This window comes from Miniopterus schreibersii, assembly GCF_964146895.1.
Source record: "Miniopterus schreibersii genome assembly, chromosome: 16".
NCBI lineage: Eukaryota > Metazoa > Chordata > Mammalia > Chiroptera > Miniopteridae > Miniopterus > Miniopterus schreibersii.
In genome coordinates, this window is record NC_138116.1 from 27268459 (window position 1) to 27294153 (window position 25695).

Sequence of the window (25695 nt, forward strand, 5' to 3'; positions counted from 1 at the left end):
TTTTTTATCTTGTGATTCAGAAGTTTTGCCAACATGTTTGAAGCAGCCTCCCCCGCCCTTGTGACGCGCCGCCTGCGCTGACCGGGGTGCGGAATGTGGCCGTCACACTGCCGGTCCCTGTCGCCCGGCCAGGGCTTCTCGTTGCCTTCACTCACTGAGGCATTTCTTTTATTTCCTTACACCGGTTTTCACACCTAGCACATGAACCGTCTTCATGTGAAATACTAGATGAAACCATGTGCCTCTGTGAGAATGTCCCTGGGACATGTGGGTCATTGGGGAGATGCAGACGCGTTGGTGGAAGGAGTGCACGTTTCTCTTCCGAATGACTGTGCCAGTCTGCGCCACCGCCAGCTGTCCAGGGGGTCACTCTGTGCCCACATCCCTGCAGCAGCATCCAGCTGCCTGGACATTTTGCCAGACTGGCAGGTATAACGATATCTCGTACTTTTGTATTTCTCTGATTACCGTTGAATTTGAGCGTCCCATTGAATACTTGTTTGCGTTTTTGTTTCCCTGTAAACCGCTCATTCATGTCCTTTGTCCATTTTTCTACCACAGTTGGTATCATTTTCATGTTGGTTATCAGGAATCCCTTGAATATTTTAAACATAAAGTTTCATATTCACTTTAGGTATTATAAATATATTCTCCTATTCTGCATGCGTTCTAGGGAACTTTATAATGTGCTTTGTTGAAGAGAATCCTTAATTTTGACATAACCAGATTCTTCAGTATTTCGTCTTATGTTGTGCTTTGGAGTTTTGTTTAAGAGGGCTTTCCCCGTCTCTAGGTGACAAAGATACTACCCTATATTTTCTCCTATGAACTATATACCTTTATCTTTTACATTTAGGTCTGTAATCCATTTATAATCTACCTGTGTATGTGGTTTTAGATAGAAACCCAGTTTCGTTTTCTTCTATATGATGAGCAGGTTTTCTCAACATCATCTGTTAAACAGCCTGTCCTTTACACACTGATTTTTGTTGTTACATATTAAATATATATATATTTTGTTTCTGAGTGCTCTGTTCTGTTCTGGTTTTATGTTGGCTGTTTTTGCACTAATGCCACACAGTTTTTATTGTAGTATGTCGTAGTATGTGATAGGATGAGTCCCTCTTCTCTGCCCTTCTTTATTAAGGTTGATTGACCTGTACGTAGACCTTTATTCTGCAGTATAAATTTTCATGTGCGTTTACTGTGCTCATTAAATTCAACAATACTTTTCCTTAGGACTGCATTGAATGCATAGATTAATTTGAAAGGATTAACATTTTTGACAATAATAAATCATCTTAAGAGTCTAGAATAGGCTCATCTGAACCATTTCTTTCACCTTGAGACTTAGAGATGCCTTATGAATTCATGGTTAATTTCTAGATATTTTATTGTTTTTGTCGCCGCTGTGAATGTTTTCTTATATTTTCTACATGGCAGTGTTTGTTGAGACAGAGAAGTAGTATTGGCTTGTGTTGGTGGACCTGTATCCTGATGAAAACTTTCTTGATTTATATTTATTGATTCTGTTAGTTTTCCTAGGTAAATGACTCTATCATGTGCAAATAATGGATGTCTTCTCGTCCCAATTGCCAAGATGTTCCTTGGGCTCTGTCATTTATTTTGCCTAGAATTTAGAAGAACTCGGAGTGAAGCAGTAAATTCTGTTGCATCCTAACAGTTTCCTTCTATTAATTGCTGTGTTTTTTTATATTGCTTTTACTCAGTTCTGTTTTCTTTCTCAATTTACTGCTAGTAAGTTGGCAGGTTTGGACCTCTGTTTTCTGTCTGCCCTAGTACATTGTATTTATACACCTGTTCTTCAGTACTTTCCAGGGATGCTTTTGTTGTTTTGCAGACCTGATACTTCCTCTTCTTTATACCTGTCTAAGAAATTGACTCAATTTAGGGCATGGCCCTGAACCAGCGTGACCATACCTCTCAGTTTGCTTGGGAAAATCCTACTTTATGACTGTTGTCTGTTATAACTCTTGGTAGTACCCCTTTCACTCTTGAAACTTTCCCAGTATGGGGTATATACTGAAGAGTCGCCCTCTCCTGAACTCACTCTCTGTCCGCGTGGTTGCTGGTAAACCTACAGGGGCAGTTTTTGTGCTTCTTTCACAGTTTTCAGCATCCCACAGACTTTAGACATTACAGTTCTGCCAGCCATAAATAGGACCCACTCCTCTCCCTCCCACCCCATGGCCCAGCCTTACATAAAAATCTCAATTCCAGCCCTGCGAGGGTGGCTCAGTTGGTCGGAGTGTCATCCCACATTCCAAAAGGTGGTGGATTGGATTCCCTGTCAAGGTACATGCCTGGGTTGTGGGTTCGATCCCTGTTAGGGTGCTTGCAGAAGGTAACTGATCAATGTTTCTCTCTCACATTGATGTTTCTCTCTCTCTCTCACTTCCTCTCTCTAAAATCAATTAAAAGAGTGCCCTTTGGGGCAGTATGGGTGGACCTGGAGAATATTATGCTAAGCGAAATAAGCCAGGCAGACAAAGACAAACATCACATGATCTCGCTTATATGTGGAATCTAGAGAACTTAATAAACTGATGAACAGAATAGATTCAGTGACATGGAAGCATGAATCAGACTGATGAATCTCAGGGGGAAGGTGGGGGTGGGTGGGTGGATGAGTGGAGAGAGATTAACCAAAGAATTTATATGCATATATGCACAACCCAAGGACACAGACAATAGTGTGGTGAGGGACTGGGGTGGGGGGTGAGTAAGGGGTGGAGGGGTCAATGGGGAGAAAAAGGGACATCTGTAATATTTTGAACAATAAAAATAAAAATAAAATTTTTAAAGCTTATTGTAAAAAAAAAAAATTAAATCAATTAAAAGGAAAAAAAAAAAACTTTAAAAAAATTGTAATTCCAGGTGTGCACACCTACTAAAAAGGAGCTCTTCCTTTCTCAGTCCCCTCTCAGCACCTCTACTTCCTTTCTGGTGAGAAATTAGAATTTCTACCTGGAGAATAGATTCTAAAAGAAAAGGGATGGCTGCTTCAAAGCCATCTCCTCCCCCCCACCCCCACCCCACACCCACCCCCTCCCCCTGTGCGTGGAGGGAGAGCTCTCTAGTCTCTGTGATGCAAAGCTGGCCTTTCTTGACCAGAAGGCAGCGCAGTAGGAGGCAGGGATCTTCCTCCCGCCCTCGGGCAGACCACTCTAGGGTTGGACAGATGCGATCTACTGATTGTGTTCTTTAAACAACTCTATGAGCCATGAAATTTGTGGAAATTTCTTCAGCTTCTGGGAATAGGCCATCAGTTTAGTCACCTAACTTTCCACGTGATGTTTTCATTTTTTTCTCTGTTTTTGTAAGAATTTAATGGAAAGTTAAGAGAGACAGCATCAAGGATGCTATTTTTAAACAATCTCCAGCAATCAGTTTTTATTTCCTTTTTCAAGAAAAAATAGCTTTATCTTTTTTCTAAGTATATAATTCAACTGTGCTCATTGTAAAAACAAGTTCAAACCATATAGGAAAGCGTCAGGGAAACTGTGGGAAATCACTTAAAATCCCACCATCCCGGGGTAACACTGTGAACATCATGGTCACCATCCTTTGCAATGTCTTTCTGGTCATATATCCTAGTAGATTCTATAATATAAATGAGGTCATAGTTCATCTGATGATTTTTTTAGACATTTTTCTACAATATTTATTACTCTTTTTACCACATTTACCTTCTCTGCCCACACCTTCTCCTACCTCCTGTGTCAAGGGTCCCCAGGACCACTCCCACTTTCATTGATTCACTAAAAGGACTCCCAGGACTCAGTATATAGTTGTACTCATGAGTAAAATTCATCACCAAAAGGATGCAAAGCAAAATCAGCAAAGGGAACAGGCACATGGGGTGAGGTCCAGAGGAAACCAGGCACAGCTTCCAAAAGTCCTCTCCCAGTGGGGTCGCATAGGACGTGCTGAATCCCTCCAGCAGTGGGCTGTGACCTGTGCCAGGAAGCTCATTGGAGCCTCAGTGCCCAGTTTTAGTGGAGGCTGGTTGTGTAGGCACCGTCTGCCTGGCATATACCACAGTTCCAGACTCCCAGAGAATTCAGGTATTCAGCATAAACCACATGGTTTGTATAAGCACATTAAACCACTGTTATTTAGGGAAAGTTTGATATCAGTGTGGGAAACTGTTTACCAGCCAAGGTCACAGACACCAGCCGAGGGCCAACCCCGCCTTGCCAGCAGGCCTAGGGATAGCAGTCTCAGGCCTGCTATGTTGACTCTTTTCTGGACAACCCACACAGTCTTCCCATAATTTTAATAGACTTCTTTATACATATAGCCTTCCATACTATTGCCTTCATTTCTATGCGCTGGATTCCTAAGAGCAAAATTATTGATTAAAAGGTATTTATGTTTGTAATCATAATAGATATTAACAATTCACATTTCTGCTCACAATGTAAGTGAACTCTTTTCCCTAAGTTTTATTTGCCACAGTGCTCTTTATTTCTTTAAGAACAATCAGTTTTGGCCCTGGCCAGGTATCTCACTTGGTTAGAATATCCTGGTACACCAAGATTACAGGTTCAATCCCTAGTCAGGGCACATACAAGAAGCAGTCAACAAATGCATAAATAAATGGAACAACAAATCGATGTCTGTCTGTGTCGCCCCTCCCGGCCCCCCCCTTTCTGAAAATCTATCAATAAGTTTAAAAGATTTAAGAACCATCGGTCTTGGAGGTTCTGGTTTTAGTAAACATCCTTGGTCCTGCCTCTTCCTCCTTGCCATTGAATCTTTGATAAGGCATAGAAAAATACATGAATATACACTGAAAACCAGGTTCTCACTTGTTAAAACCTATTGTGGTATGCTGTGATGAACACGGTATGGTATTGGCATAGGAATTGACTGTGGAGTAAAATAGTGAGTCCTGAAATAGATTTAAGTATATGTGGGAATTGAATGGTAGACAAAGGCAGAATTTCAATTTGGTGGGGTGAAAAAACAAATTTTCTTATTAAACGGAATTAGAGCAGCTGGTTGTTTACCTAGAATGAAGCCGTATTGGACCCCTATCTCATACCATGTGCAAAAAATAAATCCCAGACCTATACATATTTTGAAGAAACCCAAAATCCCTAAAGAAAGAGATAAGACATATTTCATTATATTACGTGAAAATGTTTCACATTGAAGAGCGTACCACAAACAAAGTCAAATGACAACTGATAGCTTGGAAAAAATAATTGCAATACACAAAGTTAATACGTAGCATATATAGGCAGTTCCTACCGATTCATAAGAGAAAGACAAACAACCCAAGAGAAAAATGGGCCAAGGGTATGAAAAACAAGTACCAGAAGAGGCAATCCAAGAGACCCATAAACACACCCTCACTAATGTCACAGATACAAAAATGTTCATTCAAAAGATAGGCACTTTTAAGATTTCCTATGCTCATTACCCAATGGCTTCCAGAAGGGTTGTGCCGATTTACGCTCCCACGAACTAATGCGTGAGAGATCTTGTCTCGCTGAAGCTCTGGGTACTTTCAGTCTTATAAACACCCTTTCTGAATGGCCTAAAGCCTGAATGCTTTGCCTGGACATTGAAAAAAAAGCACATGTTCTAAAAAGCCCAGTTGTCATCTACACATTTCTGCATCGTCAAAAGAAGTGGATCCGTATAGCCAAGGTCACTTGTCTCCTCCCTCCACGATATACAATTGCTTCACTTCACCACAAACCCTCTACCTCGGAGTCTGTGTGTGTGCGTTCTTTACATCACACTTGAAAATGAGAAATCAAACAAGATGATATCTCGAGGCAGCACTGAAGAAACTGTTTAAAGTCGTGGAATTACAGCTTTAAGCAAGGAGGTGCTGAGAGATGAGTCGAGTCAGCTCAGCAGCAAGCATGCGGGGCTGATCTGTCCTGGGTAATTGTGCGGCTTTAGCTTTTTTCCTTCTTCAACCGGAGCTTTCTGGTTTTGATTTATTGTTTGTCTTCTGTGTGTCACATTCATTAACTGCCAGAAAATGGGATACATTTTTTGTGCATCTTTGGGGAAATCCTGAAAGAAGTCCATAGTTCTGTTAGTGAAACTACTGCACCAGATGCATTGGAAAGAGTCACGATTCTCTAATACTCTGTACCCACTGAGTTTAAAATATTTTGTTGTCTTGAAAGAGGAATGGGGTATGGAACCCCTCAAGAAATTCCCTTTTTTAATTTTTAATTTTAATTTTTTTTTTTTTGGTGCATGTAGATTTCTAAATTTATGCTCTCATTCTAGGAAATCTGTAGGTCAAGATTAAAATTGTCATATAAGGTGAATTGAAGATGGGTTCTCAAATGAAGATGAAAATGTATCTGGGAAGTTTTATCTTTTTTTTTTTTTTTTTTTTTTTTTACTGTTTACAAGAAATTTGGAATAGGCTGGTGGATTTGAAGAGTGACTTTTTTGACCCACCTGTATAACCCATACGTGCTTTTGTAAATTGTGTCTTTACTTGGGAGGGGGGAATGAGTTCTTTCTTAAAGGGCATCTCTTATTGATTATAGACAGAAATTCCACCTTTTTTAAGTTTCTAATTTTTTAAATTTTGCTTTTTATCTTCAGCAATTCGTTCCTTTTTTGAATATAAAGAGCAGAAGCAAGCAGGAGATTATCTTTCTCCAACTTCTGGAGTTGGGCACTTCATGCATTTTTTTTCTTTTAAATTTATTAGTAATGGACTATGAAATTCGTTCTGAGAATTACTTTCACTGTATCTATAGGACCTGATGCATTATCATTTAATTATTTTTTTATGCTTAGGTTCCCTCTTTCCCAAAGTGTTGTTTAAACATCTTTTTTAAAATTGTCTCCAGGTGATCCATGTTTTGCGTGTACATTTTGTCTTATTTTCCAATTTTTAATTAATTGTTAGTTTTATTGCATTACGATCGCAGAGCGTTAAGTGTACCACTTCTAGTTTCTGGAATTTATTGAATTTTGAGGGCCTGGTGTAAGTCATTTTTTGGTATATCTTGAAAAAGGAGTATCTTCTTTTTTTGATATTTTTATTATAAAAACTTGTAAGCATTTACAGAAATAGCAAGAATAGTATGAGTCCCCATGCTCCCACCTCCCGACCTCAGCGATTGTCAATGTGTTGCTGTTCTCTCTGTATCTGTTCTCACCTCACGCTTTCCTGTGTTTGCTCTGTCGGTCAGCTCTGCTCGGCGTTTTCAAAAGGAAACCCCAGATGATGATCTTTTCACCCCTGCATACCTGTATAATCGCTGCAGATTGGGGCTTTAGTGCTTCATTTTTCGACCCTGTGGGAGTAAGAGCAGTGCCTCACCCCTCCCTCCTGTGCAGTTTGTGTTGATTTTTCCCAGTTGCTTAGAAACCTCACTCCACACGTGGCCGGGGATGAGCTCCTGTCCCCTTTGAGCTCAGGACCTTTGAGCCTGGGACACGCTAGTCCTTCTGATAATGATTTTCAAGGACATATCACCTTATCCTTAAAAACTGTATGTTGCAAAGGTATCACCCCAAGGACTGCCCTGGTTGGTGTGTCCTAATATTAATAAGTAAATGTTATTAGTATGTTCTTGTACTTATTTGGTGAAGTTGCATTTTGGGTACTTACTGTTGGGTTTATAGTACAGTCCCAATCACAGGGAGGTTTAAAAGTGGCTCCGTAAGGAATAAACATAGAGTGAAAATAGTGCACTCTAAACCTGAGAATGGCGTCGTAACTAATTATAAGAAGTCTCGGAGGTTAATGTAGACCTGAGGTTACTAATTTTCTAACTGGCCAGAGAGAAAGTACGAATAGAATCATTACCTGAAAATTGGATTTTATTGTTTAATTATTCATCGGCCTCTGTTCCCTGACGTAGTGTTCATGGCGACACTTTGTCAAGTAGTGGCCTGAAACCAGGGGCGGCTCTCGCTTCATTTTCAAACAAAGCTCACGGACTTCGTGAAACCAATCCAGTGCTCTGTCTCTCAGACCCAACGCCAAATACCTGTCTTTCACAGAAATTAGTTCCTTTTGCCCTTAAAGTAAAACAAAGAACTACTAATTTTCGCTTAGTGGCAGGCACCATCCTCGGCACTTTACACGTACTGACTAAATCTTTACAAGAACCTAGGGACTGAGCGCCTGTTACTGTTTTCATTTGCTGGGAAAGGGAACTACAGCCGCAGGTGGCCGGGTCATTTGCTGGAGGTCACACAGGTGTCAGAAAAGGGCCTTGAAGCCAGGAGCCGACCTTCTGCACACACTCCCCTGGCCCCTGCGCAGTGACGGCTCAGTGACACCCCGAGGGCGCTCCTCGCAGGAAAGACAGGTGCGGCTCGCGGTGTTGAGGGAAAGCTTCTAAACCCAGCCACATGTTCAGGGAGAAAAAAGAATGGGATGTGGCCAGATTCCTTTACTAAATGACCTTGGTAGACATCCGATGATGTCTGAGCCATTTACAACCGAGCAGGTAAACTAATATGTTTTTACTCAATTGAAAGGAAACGCTAATGTTGAAAATACAACTCAGCTCTTGACATAGGCGCAGAAATGAAAAGTGGTGACCCCGCGTTTTACTGAGAAAACGTGCATCGGGAGAGGGAGAGATTCTTCTTTCTGTTGTTAAAAGTGACTTTTGAGCCATGGGGAGGTAGGGAAAGGTGTGTTTGGATGACTGCTCACAAAGCATGCGCTGGATTACGGGCAGGAGGGTGGTGGCATCGCTGTGTGATGAGGGCGGTCCCGCCCTAATGCCATGCGTTGCTTGTTTTCGTGGGGAATATTCACGGTCAGACATGTGCTGCTTGACCTTGACTAAGTGTTGAGAGAAATAAAGAAAACTGGGCCTTTGATTAAACGGTGGCCATTGACTGACTGTCTTTTGGGGAGCGAGCGCCCCCTCCAGTACTGTGACCTGGGGCTGTGCGGGAGAAAGGCGCTCGTGTGCACGTCTGCGTGAGTAGGAAACACGGACTGGTTCGTTCATTTGTGAAAAGGGGCCTAAGAATAAACAAGACAAGGTTCCACCCAGAAGACGCTGACAACCCAGCCGGGAGAGAGGTGTGCTGGCACCCACACCAGGGGGAAGGAGTGGTTGTGATGGTCTTAGATCGGTAACGACTGCCAGGAGAGAAGGCCTCCTGGAAGAAGAGCTACCAGAAAGTTTAAGAACCGACCACCCTGTTAGATTCACGTTTGATTTGAAAATGCTCTTCCAGGCAAGATAGATGTGAAGCAGTATTTCATAAACCATTTATACAGGTTGAGTTCCTTAGAGCTGGGTCATCGATATCATCACGGGTTTATAGTCACGAAGGTTAGTGGGTAAAATAAACTTCCTGTGACAAATACAGGGAACAAAGTTTTCTACAAAAATATTCGAACACAAATGTCATTTTTCCATAATAAACGTAGACTAATCCTAGCCCTCTGAATTATTAAAACAGCTCTTTCAATGTTACAGGAAAGTTCTTTCCCCTTCTTAGAAAATAGCCATATGGCCCTGGCTGGTGTGGCTCGGCTGGTTGGAGCCCCTGAAAGGTCGCAGGTTCGATCCCTAGTCGGGGCACGTGCAAGAGGCAAGAGACCGATGATGTTTCTCTCTCTCCCTCTCCCTGCCTCTCTCTCCCTCTCTGCCTCTCTCTCTAAAATCAGTGGACACATCCTCAAGTGAGGGTTAAAAACCAAGCAAACAAAAAACAGCCACATGGATAATTAGGAAGCAAACATCCATGGCAGCAGTGTCCCATGACATCAGAATTAAATTTAGATTTAACTTGAATTTTACAACCAGTACTCAAACATTGACTAACGCTCCCGTTATTTACCCAACGAGATGTAAAGAGCTAGCTGAGGACTAGTCTTCTCGGAGCTCCCGGCTCAGCAGGCTTTCCTTCTGCAGGTTCCGCTTAGTCTCTGCTGTCAGGGCCGGAGCCTCTGTCTGAGGATAACTTTCTGTCACAGTCCACAGTGCTCTGTCCCCGCACTGTGCTGTGCTGAGCCTCCCGCGGCTTCGTTTTTCTCACCCGGCGTGTTTGTTTTTCACACAGCATGTTTTTAAATGCCCCTAAGCGTAGCTCTCGTTTATTTCCTTTTATTTCTTTTTGTTCTTTCCTGGTTAAAAAGTCATTCCTTATTTTCCTGATAATAGTTTTTCAATGTTTTTGTCATTTTGTGTGGTGCCGCAATGAACATTTTGGTGTCTGTTTCCTTGTCTAAAGTGAGTAGGTGTCTGTGGGGCGGCTATTCTCAAGTTTTGAGGACCCCAAAAAGCTCACCTTTGAAAATGCTACAAAATTCAAGAATATACAAATACACGTGTGTGTATACAAATACATGTGTATATACACTCACGCACACACATGCCCTTAGCTGTCAGAGTAATGATGTCATCACGTGTGATGCAGCCTCTGGAAGACTCCACTGTAGACGCGTGATAGGATGAGAATTACAAAGGCCAAGTAACCTGCTGGTATTATTATGAAATTAGTTTTCATCTTGAGGGTCCCCTGAAAGGGTCTCAGCAATGCCCAGGGTTCCCCAGGCCACACCTTGAAAACCGCTGCTCTAGGGAATGCTCCGCAGATTGCCAGTGCTAGGTTGTAGAGCCTGCATATTTTTCAGTTTACTGGAGATTGCCTAGTTGCTTTCCAAAGTAATCATATCCACTTACACGTATCCTGAAACGAATGGGAGTTTTTGTCATTCTATATCCTGGTCAAGAATTTGAATCATCAGAATTTTACATTTCAACCAACCTTGTATGATGCCTGAGAAAGTCCTTTACTCTCCTGAGAGTTGAGCTATGCGGTTACATTTCTCTAGCAGCAGGGCCATCCGGTTGTCTGCTCCCCCACATGCCCACCAGATTCAGTGGAAGTCCCGTCGAAAGATTTAGGAGACAGAAGTGATGTGGTCAGTGTTCAATTTTTAAATAGATCTGTGTCAAAGAGAGAGAAGTCAACAAGACTGGGGGCAAGGTGGCCAATTAAGAGCCTCTTGCTATCATCTGGGGAAAGCAGATGGGGGCCTAAATCCAAGCAGCGGTCGCTGCGGTGTGGAGGAACCTGAGAAAGGTTTGGAGGTAGAATGGGCAGGCCGTGATAGCTGGGTGGGGCAGTTGTTGGGTGGGGCAGGTGTCACGGATGCCCAAGTTTCCAACTCAGGTTCCTGGGTGGCCAGTGTTGCTAAATGAGATAGAGATGGGGGTACAGAAGCGGGAGTGTGTTTGGAGGAAATTAATTGTTTGGGGCGTGATGTCTTTCATGGTTTAAGACATTCCAGTCAAGGTGACCAACAAGCATTTGGATTTATGAGGGAAGTAAAGGAAGCAGCAATTTAAAATAAGAAGGAATGACCAGTAGTATCAAACATAGAAACGTCCCACAAATTAAGGACCAAAAAACGCCCATTTCATCTGGGAGTCAGGGCATTATTGGTTTATTAATGACCAGCATGTTTATTAATAACCAGCACATGCTGGGCTGTGGGCTCGATCCCCTGTCGGGGGCATGTAGGAGGCGGCCAATCAGTGACGACTCTCTCATCATTGATGTTTCTCTCTCTCTCCCTCTCCCTTCCTCTCTCTGAAATCAATAAAGATATATATATTTTTTAAATTTAAATTAAAAAAATAATAATGGTACTATGTACAAGGCACTGATTCTACTCCTGTGAAAAAGATTTCTGTTGATTGATAATATAAGCCAATAACTGATGTCATTTAGATTTACATATTGACAAATAAATTCACAGCCCTTGTAGAACAATAAAAATGCCTCAGCAAAAATTTAACATCGGAACAACAGAGCATCCTTTCTTCTCTCTCTCCCCTCTTTCCTTCCTCCCATCCAACCGATGAGTAAAAAAGATAAAGGCGTATTTGGAAAATAATGGCGACCTGTCAAAAATAATTTGTTTCCTATTTATCTCCTCTCAGATACTGCCAATAAGAAACTGCTGCCACCCCTTCCCCGGCCCACTCCCCTGTAAGTTGGAAACAGATGATCCGCTCTCCTGAAAGGGCCGCAAATCCGTTGCCTGGGTGATATCTCATTACTAAGGCAACCAGTTTGGTGCATCAGTGTGAATCCCAATTTTAAAATGTAATTATGCCAAGATATGTACATATGCTCGAGATGTGCTTAAAAGAAATCTGTTCCCCTTCGGAAGGAAAACATTTCCTATGTCAGATGAGATGAAAGGGGGAAATCGCGCCTTTATTCTCTGCTGGCTAAAATAACACCGTTCAGCTGAGCGCCCCCACCCTGCTTGGTCACACAGCTTGCATTGGTTTCTCCCTCGCCACTTTTTTTTTTTTTTTTTAACTGGAGATGTTCCTGTTCCAAGACATTTCTCTCTTGAGACCTGTCACTCATAACCCAGCAGCTGTTGTCTCCATGGCAGCATTTTCCGGGCCCTAAAGGTGTTGGTGGGAGGGGGAAAAAGAAGGGAAAAAAACCCGTGGCTACATTACCGTTGCACTTTTCTTTTTTAATTACTGGAAGCTCAAGAGATTACTCTTTATGAGGAATTAATTAGCGAAGGGGAAGTGGTTCTGGAATAGATGTTTGCCTTCAGTGAGGAACTTCTGAACAATTCAGTGAGGATTGCTGTCCCAGACTCCAGTCAGAGATCTTACAGGTAGGTGTGCAGGCAAAAGCTACAGTGCGCACAGCCTGCCAGACAAAATACCTTGAACCACTGCCGAGCAATTAATCTGTCTTCCTCAACAAGAATTATTGTTTAAAAATTAAAAGAGCATTTTGGGTAGGGGGAGCATTTCATTACCAACCGTATTGAATCTTGAGATCCATGTAACTCAGCAAGTTTCCCGGTTGCTGTGGCTGCCACACAGCTCGGGGCGCAGATTTGTACCCAGGCCTAGGAAGCCCTCGTCTGGGATTTGAGGCGAGACTGCCTCCCTTCCCACCCCCAGCCCTGCTCCCACTGCCTAGCTGTCCTTTTATGCGACCTCGGTGACTGCATTGTCCATGTCGCTTCTGTGTAAATTCCCTCTGATCCTTTCCGAAATAATTGGGTAATAAGCATTAAAGGCGGTGATGGAGATGTTTTATTGTAATGGCCATTCGCTACAGGGACGACACTGACAGTTCATGTGAAATATCACGCAAAAAAGATAATTTTAAAAACTGACTTTTAAAAAGGGCGTTTCTAAAGGACGTGATTTTGCCCCGTGGTTTCATTAAGCGAAGACACTTTCTGGATGACAGAATATATTGTGTTTACCAAATTAGGTATATAACAGAATGTGTGTGGTTTAAGCGTGGGGGCTACAGTATTGGGGTTTGTTTTGCACTTTTTCTTATTATAGCAGATGTATGTAACGATTACCAAGAAATCTAAATATACCAGGAAATTGCTCATATTCTTTGCAATGGCAAATTTAAACACATTCTGCTTGGATTATCAAGTTTTGCTAGTCAAAAAAAAGGTTTATGAAATATTTAACATGTTCTGGGAAACATATCATTACATATAGATAGAAATCATACAGTGTCTCTTAATGGGGACACATATAGTGGCTTTAAACCCTTTTTTTTTTATTTCAACAAGTACAGAACATAAGTACCTTTAATATACAAAACGTCCTCCCAAAGAAATTAAATAAATTCCTCACTAGAGAATTGAGTAAAAATATGAACTAACGGTCCACCTACCCCCCAAAAAAGAAAAATGGCCAATAACCATATTTTCACCTATCAAATACTCAGGTTGTGGTGTGTGTTTGTTTTTTTATTATAAACATTGTTGCTGAGGATATGTATACTGCTGGCATAAGAGGAAATTGGCGAGAACTTTCTGGAGAGTAGTTTAGCAGTCTGTTTCCAAAAAATTTAAAAGTTGGGTTTGCCTCTGACCTAGCAGTTCTACTTCTAGAAATTTATACTAAGGAAATTCTGAAGAATTTAGGTTAAAATTTAGTTGTAAGAAATTTCTTTTCAACATTTCTCATGTAAGTGGAAAATAATGGAGAAAATGTTAAGAAATTAGTTATATAAATCATGGTACACCCAGACCGTAGAAAACTAAGCAGCCATTAACAATCACAGTGTAAAAAAAAATTAACACATCAAAAATGTTCATGATGCATGTTAAGTGAAACATGTATGTTACAAAACAGGATGTTTCCTGTGATTCTTTTTGAACCATGTTGTTAATTCTTAGAAACATCCATGCACATGCATGTGCACACACACCCCTTGTACGTACTGAGAAGGAACCATTGATTCCTGAGGACCAGTGAGTTTGGGGAGACTTTTCATAACTGAAAAAAAATCTAGGACTGTTTTTATTTAGTGGCTTTTGTCCGTTCTAATGTTATCAGACTTTGCTCTGTATTCAAATTTAGCACAATGAGAAGTCTGTATTCTTAAGAAAATTTAATTTGAAGATGTTTACTAGTCATCTGTCCTGAGTTGGCCTTATTGTATTTGCATTTATTCAAATACTCAAAGAGGCCAGAGACTCAGAGAGAACGTGTTGGTGACTAGTAACCTTGGAGAACTAAAAATATAATCAAGCGTTTATCATTTAAATGCAAGTTTACAAAGTACTTGATTCACGGGCGTATTGTGCCTTGATGGATTATAGACAGGGACAACATATAACGATAACTGCATTATTTCCATCTAAAATTTTCAGGTAACCCAGTTTTTATTATGAAGGAATACGTGTTCGTTGTGAAATATAAGAAATAGAGTCACATCACCTTTAAAAGGTAGCTGCTGTTAACATTTGGAATGTGTCATTCCCGTCTTTGTCCTCCTCTCTCTTGCACACACACACACACACACGCACACACACGCTCTTCAGAGTGGAAGTCATGCTGTGTGCGCCGTGGAGGGGTGTCGGGTGTGAAAGCCAGCAGAGCCCAGGGATGGTTGTGACTCTCTCCAGAACCACTCCTGTGTGGCCTCCTGGGTTCCCTCCTCGGCCCTCACCTGTACATCGCAATCTTAGTCTTCATGATGTTCTTCTCTTCAAAAACTCTTCAGTCACCGACAAAATTAAGACCTGACTCTCCCAGAGTCTGGCTCCAACCGACTGCACCTCCCATTATCCCACCCTTGTAGCTTCATTGTGTTTGTCACCAAACTCCCAGACGGATCTTTCTTTCCACCTGTGCGCTTTTGCACATTTGCACATTCTGCTGGCCTTGCCTTCAGCGTTCTTCAGTCTAAATAAAGTCGTGCTTACTGCCCTCACCAGAGCCCGTCTGTCAGCTGTGTGTGGCGCTCTGCGACAGTAACTTCAGCGGGAGGCAGGAGCCGAGCTGGCAGCTGGCAGTTTCAGGTTCGTGTGAGGTTTTAGGTCACCATTTCTTTTACCTGTCAGAGGGTAGGTTTGGATATGGGCACGTCTATCACCATCAGGTATGAGGTGTATTATGAGTAATTTGTTACTAATAAGTTATTGAAGATAATGAATTAGTTTGTAAGTAGGAGCTAATTCAAGGTTATTTCTATAAAACTGATACTTGCTTTCTTGAGTGGGTGAGGAAGGCACGTGTTAGGGTCTGTATACCCCACAGGAGTGTGTTGCAATGTGAGTGTCCTTCATAAGATAGACCATGGAAGAATCCAGGGCGGAGGACCTGTCAGCTGGGTGATTTATAAGAAGTTTTCAGCTTAAAATTACCACTGAATTCTGTAATTTCAGTAGTCTTTAGATCATCTATCAGTTTTGCTCATTTGTTTTATCAATTTTGCACATTTGTCAAATTGGATTATAAATTGTTGAAGGAAGCAGCGCCCTTATACTTGTTTATATTCATCCCAGGGCCCCCAGAATAATGCCCACAGAGCACTGGGTGACATTTTGTCAATAGTATAATTATATCATCATGACTCAAGTAAGTAGGTGCTTTGGGATTTATAAAGATCGATTGTGTTATATATGAAAGCAAAGATATTTGTCAATACTTAAGAGCTATGCATATGCATTTAAATGAGGTACTTTCATGATACTGAACAAATGGAGTAATTAATTAGTAGGCATGAGAGTTATCCAACTGGGAAAGTCTTAAAGTTTTGACTCTGCTGCCAGAGTGGAAAAATCACTAACTTCTATATAATTTCTAGACTCTGTTACTGCCTAACCAACAGATAGTTCTTGGCTTCAGTCAACCAAATGCACTTGGGTTCCAGTCTCAGCTCTGACACTTAAGGGCTGGGACTTTCGGGCTCTCTGTGCTTCAGTTTCCTCATCTATAAAAGAGAAATAAAACAGTACCCACCTACAGTGTGGCTGTATTAAATGAGTTAACACATGCAACATACTAGCACATGGTAAGTACCATGTGTTTGCTATTATTATTATTAACATTGATATTATTAATACTAATACTTGGTTTGGATTTATATCAGTTAACTATTGCCACAATTGTGCCACAGACCACTGTATTAGTTTCCTGCGGCTGCTGTAAAATATCACAAACTTGGTGACTTAAAACACCAGACATTCATTATCTCACATTTCTGGAGGCCAGAAGTCTGAGATCCCTTTCTCTGGGCCAAAATCACAGGGCCACACTCGCTCTGGTGGTTCCAGAGAATAATCCACTCCTTGTTCTTCCAGCCTCGGTAGCTACCAGAATTCCATGGCTTGTGGCTCCTTTGGCTGCCTCCAAGGTCAAGGCCTTCTCTTCTGTCTTCAGATCTCCCACTGCCTCCCTCTTATAAGGGTGTGTATGTGATTGTGTTTAGGCTCCAACCAGATAATCCAGGATAATCTACCCATCTCAAGATCCTTCACCTAATCACATCTGCAAAGTCCTTTTTTTGCCATATAAGGTAACATTGATAGGTTCCAGGGGTTAAGAGGTAGCTGTCTTTCAGGGAGCCATTAGTTAGCCTACCACCCTAACTTGACAAACACCCTAAAACTTAATGGATGTAACAGAATTTATTTCTTCCTCATGCATCTGGGGTTTGGCCATTCTTGGCTAATCTCAACCAGGCCATGGGTTGAATATAGGTCGGCTTCACATGTTGCTCACTTTCCTGAACTTGGTGGACCCCTGGACATGTTCTTCTCATGTTAGTAGCAAAAGCCAAAGAGGGCGAGGCTGACCACACAAGCACGTCCCAAGATACTCAGCCACGTGCATTTATATGCTATTGACCAAAGCAGATCACATCGAGGAGGTGACCCGTGTGGGTCAAGAGGCAGGGAGTGAACATTTGCTATAACACCGTAACCTGTCATAGGGTCCTCTGTAGATGACAGTAACTTAAAGCTAAGTGAGCGATATATGGACTTATTTGGTGGAGGAAGGAAATCCAGAATTTAAAGCAGTTATTTAGTAATAAGACAGTTTTCTGTAGTTATTATCTGATGATTAAGTCAAGGGGCTATGTCTATCGTGGTCTTAGTCTGGTCAAATAAATACATCCTTGAATGTGATGATCCCAGGAAACTTGTTCCATGCTTTTTATATAGGGAATAAAGCTCTACAGACATGGAAACTCTGAGACTCTTTGGGGCTACCTAGCTCCTTTTGCCATAACGTAGTGCCTCAGTGGAGTCCGTGAAAGGCATAAAGCAGCAGCAGGGGTTTTCTGCCCCTTTGGTAAAACGGTATCTGCTGGATAGCCCCTCAGGAAGAGAAGCGAGCTGGAGCACACCCGTCAGCTGCGGCGTTCAGGCCAAAGGTTCGTGAATGAAGCATCTTGTGTTGTCTTTGGCCTATGGTTTGAATAGCTAGTTCAGCTAAGTTATCTAACCAAGGGTTGGTTTCTTATCCCTTAACTGGAATCTGATTTTTGTTCACTTGAGAACCAGTGTACGTTTGTATATGTGAATTTGTTAGAGCTTCCCAGTCCCGTTTCTTTTCCTTCTTTCTTGTCATTCCAGTAATAGAGGAATTCCATCATTTTCACAGGCCCACTGGAGACAGGAAGAATGCACAGTAGTTCATAGGCTCGCTCTTAGTCTCAGTGAGTTCAAGAGAGAATAAAGATGAGCTGTGTCAGTTTCCTGGCTCACTTGGTAAGATGCAGGCACTTTTGTTCCCCCCTCCCCCCCAAAAAAGGCAATTTTTTCATGAAAAATTCTATAACTGGAATGGACAGGAAAATAGAAACTTAATTTAGGACACCCACATTTTTATATGTGCTGGATATAAAAGTATCCAGATATTTGTATAGCCATAACAGAGCCAACTAATTTAAGATGAAGATTTCACATTTTTAGTGAAATTCTCTTCGTGTAAAAGGAATATCCGCTGAAAACCAGGCTTTCTCATGCATCATGTTACTGGCAAACTGGCAACATTTTTTCAAGGTGATGCTTGTTTGTGCTAGACAGCTCTGGAATCGTCAACACTGGTTTTGAAATTCCTTTAAGACTGGAGAGCTGTGTGGCGGCTGCCGTGTGTTTCTTCTTGAGCATTTTCATAATTTGCTGGGCTCGTCTTCACAGTTGTGTAACAGATGAACTGTCTCCTTTAAGTGAGCTCTCAGAAACCCAAAGATTACGGAGCCCTTCTTGGGTATAAAACAGTCTGAGTGCCCTTTTTATTTTTTTACAGATAAGTACGTCTTCTTTTATGCTTTCAATAAAGATATTTCATTTATTCAAGCCAATAAGTATCCTTTTTCTAAAAAATGTGTTTATTGCTAGGCACTCTTTGGAAATACAGTGATGAATATAACAGATAGGTTTTTTTGTCCTCGTGGGGCAAACATTCTAGTCGAGTGAGACAGAAAATAAGTCAACGATTACCAATTGTGTTAACAGTTTTGAAGGAAAGGAAGGGCTGATTGGGGCATTCAGGGGAATGTATTTTAGGCTGGTCAGGGAGGACTTCTCTGAGGAGGTGGCATCAAGCTGCTGAGAGCTAAAGAATGAGAAGGCTCGGACCCTGGGACAACTTCAGGAATTCAGGGAGAGAAGATTCGCAGGGGGAAATGCATAAGAGGCTGCGGTAAGAAAGGGCTTGAACATTTGGAAGGCGTTTTAAGCAGTATTTCTACAGCATCTGTGCTTCTGTCGCTTCCTGTCGCTGGTGCACATCCATTTCTTCAGGGTTCAGCGCAGCAGGGCCTACGCCTGTGCAAGAATTGAGCTGGAATTCGGGTTTCGGTTTTCTAGAAGGACCCCTGGAGGGCAGCTAGCTATAGAAGAGTTCCATGAAATATAGATCACAAGCCAGTTGAAATGAATGAAAAAAGACCAAAAAGAAGGGTAGATTTTGATGATGCTGAAGTATTTCCAAGTTTCACGTACAGAAAGAGCTGTTTAGGCGATCTGAGGCTGGTGTTTGATAAGCAGTCTGACTTACTCTCTGAATTCAAGATATGCTTGCTCTTACTTTGCATAAAACTGTTGATTTATTGTGACTGGTATATTAAAACTTATAGTACATGCCCTTCTCTTTATAGCTTATACCTTTTGCAATCAAGTCATTTTATGTGTGTGTGTAGGTACATATTTCCCCCCTGATTACTTCCCAGTGGCTTTCTACGCCGCTATTTCAGAAGAGACACCCTGATAAAGTTTCCCAGTATTAACTCGTCTTAATGCCTGAGCAGGTAGGAAATGACTTAGATTCAGTCCACTCATGTGAGTTTGACCCAGATAGTACATTTCTCCTGTCATACTCATTGGCTATATCTGGTAACTCATTTGTATTTCAAAAAATCCAGAGATTCTAGTGGTCATTTCACACATCTTTAAATATAGATAATCTATCAGAACGAGCACAATCGCCTGCCGTTCATGAAGTGATTGTAAAACAAAGGCGCTCTCCTGCTTGTGACCGAGTCTCCCTGCCCTCGCAGAGAGCTTACATTTTAACAAAACACATTCATTTTACAGGCACATGCTTGACTTTAAAGTAGAGAAGGTCTTTCTAAGTACAGCAGCAGCAATAGGATTCATAAGGGCAAAGACCCGTAGGTGTCCTCCATAAACATTTAAAACTTCTTCCTCTCAAAAAATATCATCGTATCATCATGTGTTCAGTTGCCAAGAAAGTAAGAAATAAAGAAAGACAACGCAGTTCAGACTGGCATAGACTGCAGCCGGCATTTCTTTCATGAGGCCCAAGTGTGGCTCCCCCTTGTGGGTGCACAGTGGCTGCCAAGGATTTCCGCAGCCACATAGTTTTCCTCTGTTCAGGGAGTCACTTCTAGAAAGTCCTTGGACATTCAGTCAGAAAAGTGGGAACATTTTCTTTCTCAGAAACTACCTAGCAAAACTCTTCTCATGTTTTATTGACCTGAACCAGATCATCATGGGCAGGAGGCGGTAAATGGCCAAATGCTAAGGAATCGTTGTAAATGTGATCAAAGGTTAGCTTATTTCATGTATGAAGAGCCCTTACAAATCATTGTGCGAAATTATGAATATGTAATGGGCAAAAAAAGGAATGAAGTGAGGACTCACAAAAGAAAATACTCAAATAGCTAGTGAGTTTTAAAAAGTTGAATAATAGCCCAGCCGGCGTGGCTCAACGGTTGAGCATCGATCTATGACCCAGGAGATCGGGGTTCAATTCCCGATCAGGGCACATGCCCGGGTTGCGGGCTCGATCCCCAGTTGGGGACGAGCAGGAGCCAGCCGGTCAATGGCTCTCTCGTCACTGATGTTTCTCTCTCTCTCCCTTTCCCTTCCTCTCTCTGAAATCAATTAAATATATATATATATATATATATATATATATATATATATATATATATATAATTTTATTTATTTTTAGTTGGATAACAATAATCAAAGCCATTTAATCAAAGCAACGGTATGTTATCCTATCAATTGAGTTAATTCTTTTTAACTATTTATATGATAGAGTTGGGAAATGGGTACGTTAATTAATGTGGCAGTTTAAAACATAAATGGGTCACAACAACAATTCTGTTTCTAGAACTTTGCCATAAATCATTTGTGTGCAGGAATTTATAAAGTTATACCACTAAAAAATAGAAAACAGTACAGATATCTCACTGAATTATATATACATCTGTCTGAGTACTGTGAGACCATTCAGAACCTCATGAGATCTGATCCCATGGGAAAATGTGCCTGGTATATCAAATAAAAAAGCATTGCAAAGCACTTTATGGTTATTATATTACCTCAGTTTTGCATAAAATAGGAATGTAACCATAAAAGAAAAGTGAATACACTTGAGCCTGGCTGGTGTGGCTCAGCACTTAGAGTGTTGGCCCCAGCACTGAAGGGTCTAGGGTTCGATTCCTGGTCAAGGGCACATGTCTGGGTTGCAGGATCCTCAGCCTGGTCGGGACCCATGCAGGAGGCAACCAATTTATGTGTCTCATATCAACTTCTCTCTCTCTTTCCCTCTCCCCTCCCTCCTAAAAATCAATGGAAAAAATATCCTCGGGTAAGGATTAACCAAACAAAAAAAATAAATACGCTTGACTACATAAATATTTTAAACAACTTCTGTTGGCAGTGTACCTGAAACAGTATCAAAAGATCATTGACATACTGGAAAAAATATTGAAAACACCAATGACAAAAGGGTGATTTTTTTAATTTACAAAGAGTTCATATAAATCAATAAAAAAGCCAATCCAAAGAGCATGGATTTTAAATGACTGATAAAAATATGAACATTTTCAAAATAGACTCTAGAGAAGTTAGTTGAAAAATTAACCATATTACTGTTGACATCCATTTTAAATCTGTCTGACTTGATTAGTATATGACAAAGAAACCCCAATTTTCAAATATTGTGTTATAAAATATTTCTTGGGGAATATAGCTAGTGGGATATTTTAGATTTCCAAGTACAGGTTATATTTCTGATAAAATCGACAGTAATAAAGCTAGCTATAACTGTGTGTACAGATATAAAACCTAAACATCACTGAGGAAATCCAGCATTTTGTGATCTCTAGATTTTTCTGTAAATAGTAGCATTTCTTTCTGTATCACTACAACATTAATCTAGCATGAGCCTCTTACTACCCTGATCACATGCCTCACCTATTATTGTGAGGAACCAAGCACCCAAACAGGGCAGTTGTATTTTTTTGTAATTGAGCTATGACCCGTGATGGCCTTCACAGTAAATCATTTTATGTTCTACTTGTTCTGTCTAAAGTTGAGCTGTTGAAAAAGTTATCTGTCCTTAATAAGCATACACTTGCTTATCCGGCCACTTCTCCGTCCGTTACAACCCAAGACAAGAAAATGTTAAGAGGAAGCACATTTGATGTTCACCCCAAGAAATCCAAGGGCCCTTTTCCAGATTACTCCCGTCCCCCAAGATTCAGGAAGCATCTTCACCCAGTACCCCGTCATAGTGGGCCCTGGTGACTGATGGCATGTTGGGCTGCGGGGATTTGTTGGGGGACGCTGGCCTTAGCCCCTGCTGGCACCATCTTCCACTGCCCACAGCCAGAGCCAGGCTGCTGGCAAGAGCTGTGCGTGTTCATTGCATTCCTCTGTAGAGGCAGGTTCCCGGGTCTGAAAAAGCGGTTGTTCCCAAAGCCAAGTATTTGCCAGCAACATATATTAATGTATGACTTAAAGAAATGTATTCCGTGCTTTCTCTTCGGTGAATTATATTAGTCATAGAAACCTGTGACAGCACTATACAAATAATATGTCCAGAATAAGTGCTTTTTAAAAGATTTTAAAATATTCTTTAATGTATGTCAGGTGTCTAACACAGGCCTGGCATGTAATGAACTAATTATGTCAAAAAATAATTAGTGAGCTAATGTTTTCTCTCCTTTCCCTTAGGGGTAATAATAGTAACCAGAAGAAAATCAAAGATAGAGGTTGGCAATTCCTTGTGCACTTTGGATCAAAAAGAACCTTTGAAATAACATTTTTAAAATTTTGCTTATTAGTAGCTGTTCTGGTAGAATATCCTAGTGGGTGCTCTGCTAAATCACCCAGTGTACATCCTTGCTTCACAGGTAAGAGGCCTGCAGCCTGCCAAGGCTGACCGCCGGTCCCCCCATAGCCCCAGGGAATGCGGGCCTCTCCCTCCAGGGCAGGACCCTGTCCTCCCGCCGCACAGCCAGCCAGGGAGCTGTCCCCTCGGCGGTGCTGGGCTTCCTCGGAAACAGCCTCGCTGTGGCGGAGGAGTTCAAGCTTCCTTACATGGAGGTTTGTGTTGTGGCGTTTGACCCTATCTTACTTTTTAAGGCATTAGCTGTAGTTGTTTCCCAGTTACCTCATGGACATTTTAGATTCTCCTAGCACATTATAGGTATTTCCTGTTTTCCCAAGAGAAACCACACATACAAGTAGGAATTTGGGAGATTCTTGTAGAATGAACAGACTCTCAAAAGAATGCTTAGGGCAGAGTGGCATATTTGGGGATGGCATATCTCAACACCCCCCCCTCCCAAAATGAATGAGTAATCTGTGTACAAAGGATTATCCTGTCAAATATGTTTTTAAAATTCTGTTGGTCAAAGTTAAAACGGGTTTATTTACATAGAGCTTCTCAGAACTGTTCATATGCTGATGCACATAGTGAATCTCCAACAAGGAATCACAGTATGCAGCTTTCCCAGACTTACTGAAAATGGAACCCAGAATTCACTTCGAAACGCTACAGAAATGAATGTTAGGATGCACCTTTGGCTGGTCCTTTCAAATATCAGTTATTATTATGTGAGTTTTTTGAGTGACCTAAGGAACTGTTCAAAATTGGGGTCCTTTGTAAGCGTCTGAAGCCAAGGTGTAGTGGGTTGTTGTTTTTTTTAAGGAGTTCTGCGTGTTTTAGATGCTAGGCACAAAGGAAGAAAAGCCAGCACATTTGCGACATGAGGTAAAAGCCCAGCTGACCCCTGACCAGATGGTGAACCACCTCGACATTAGGTGGAGGTGGGTCTAGGGGCTGACAAGGTGGTGCACGGCTTCAGACAAATTCGTAACATCCCCGGATGCCTCGTTGGATCTGCTCAAATGGGCCAAGAACCAATTTGGAGAAAGCCTTCACCTGAGAGATTTTGACAATGAGTTATCCATTTTGATACCTCCTTTTTTAAGAAAGCTAAGCAAACAAAAGAAAGCAGCCACTTAACACATTGTTTGGGGGTAGTTTTTATCGCTCGCTCTACTACCAGTCAACGTAAAACGTATAAATACATTTCCCGCATACAATGTATTAAGTACAGCTCCACAGTGTTTGTGTTTGAGCAAGACCGGATCCTGAAAGGCCCATCAGATTGACTTGGCCTGTTGGTTGGAGTGATTTTAGTTTCGTGTGTCTTCAAAACAGTTGTCATTTGGGTGTTGATAGAGTTCATGCTGAGCTGGTCTTCTGACTGTAATTGACCAAGAGGTTCAACATGCTTCTTGTAGTTACAGTTACAAGGGGTGGTCACATATGGCATCATCATAGTAACGAAACCATTAATGGGCAACAGTTGTACGCATTAAAAAATTGCTGGGCTCATGGATCTGGACAAGGCCACATATAAAATGTATGAGTCCTAAATGAAGGTTCACAGGTCAGCTAACTCGGCAGGTTAGCCTACCAGACCGAGATGAAGCATCTCGGGAGGGTGGGCATTTCCGAGTTGTACTCTGCCAGGCACATACCACCCCTTCCACACACGGTTAACTTCACCAGGGCAGCTTACAAGGATCAGGCTGACGTGTGCTTTGCTTTGCTTTTGTTTTGTTTTGTGTTTGTTTGTTTATTTTGTCTGTCTTTATTTTAATGGTTTTCATTTGTTGATTAAAGATTTATTTATTTCATTACTTCTTAATTTATCTATTAAACTAAGAAATTTTATGTCAAGAATTGTGCAAAGAACGTACAGATTATATCCACTGGGTCTTATTTTCTTCTTGGTCCATATTAAACTGCTGCTCTCGTAAACAAACAAACAGACAAGCGTGAGCACTGGCATTTTAAAAATAGCACCTCAGGTCTTGATTCATTTGTCCCTCATAGTGATACCTGAGTTGAAAAGAAGTAACTCAGGGAGATATTTCTGTCTTTGAGTCTTCCTTTAAAATAACTCCTAGAAGTTATTAACTGCAAGCCTTCACTAATCAATCATGAAATATCCCACATAGGATGCAATTACCATATTCTAACTTGATGGGGCATGTGGATACCTAAGATAGGTTTTGTGTGTTTTACAGTTTGCTTGGAGTTCAGCCTAGTAGCTAAATAAGTTATCTTCTGCCTCAACTCTTTAACAATCATAAGCTGTGAAAACTCTGCCAGATAAATATGGGGAACTTAAGTTGAGAAGTGAAAGATGCTTCTCCAAAAAGTTGTTCCTAGGCCCAGAGGGCCTGGGAAGCTGACACTTTGAAGGCTTCTGGTTGTAGAAACCAAGCAAATATCCAATTCAGAGCACCAGGGAGCTATTTGAGAACAGGATAGAAGGGGCCTACCACCCATAATGACTAGAAAAAAGAAAAACAGCATGAACTAGGGGAAAAATGTGAAAACTGGTCGGTGTGTATTTCTGAGACTAAATTGAAGATATGTAATTAACCTACTTCTTAATAGAGTGTAACCTAGAATCCTACATCTTTTACAAAATATAGGCTGTCCCAAAAAAATGTATACACACACTTGGAATAATTATAAAGCCAGTGTTTATTAAAATACATTTCATTTTCAAAATTGAGCTATCCAGCTGTTAAAGTATGTATACATTTTTGGGGAGGGACACCCTGTATATCTTGTACTTTAATGACTGCCAGATGTTGCT

General features: G+C 41.3%; 1 protein-coding gene across 1 annotated transcript in view; it reads left to right on the forward strand.

The window, feature by feature from the left end:
• The window catches only part of MYO1D (myosin ID), a gene marked incomplete at its 5' end in the record, with an annotated part of 245060 nt that overhangs the window by 106907 nt on the left and 112458 nt on the right, over window positions 1–25695 (forward strand). The gene's annotated exons all lie outside the window — the stretch shown is intronic.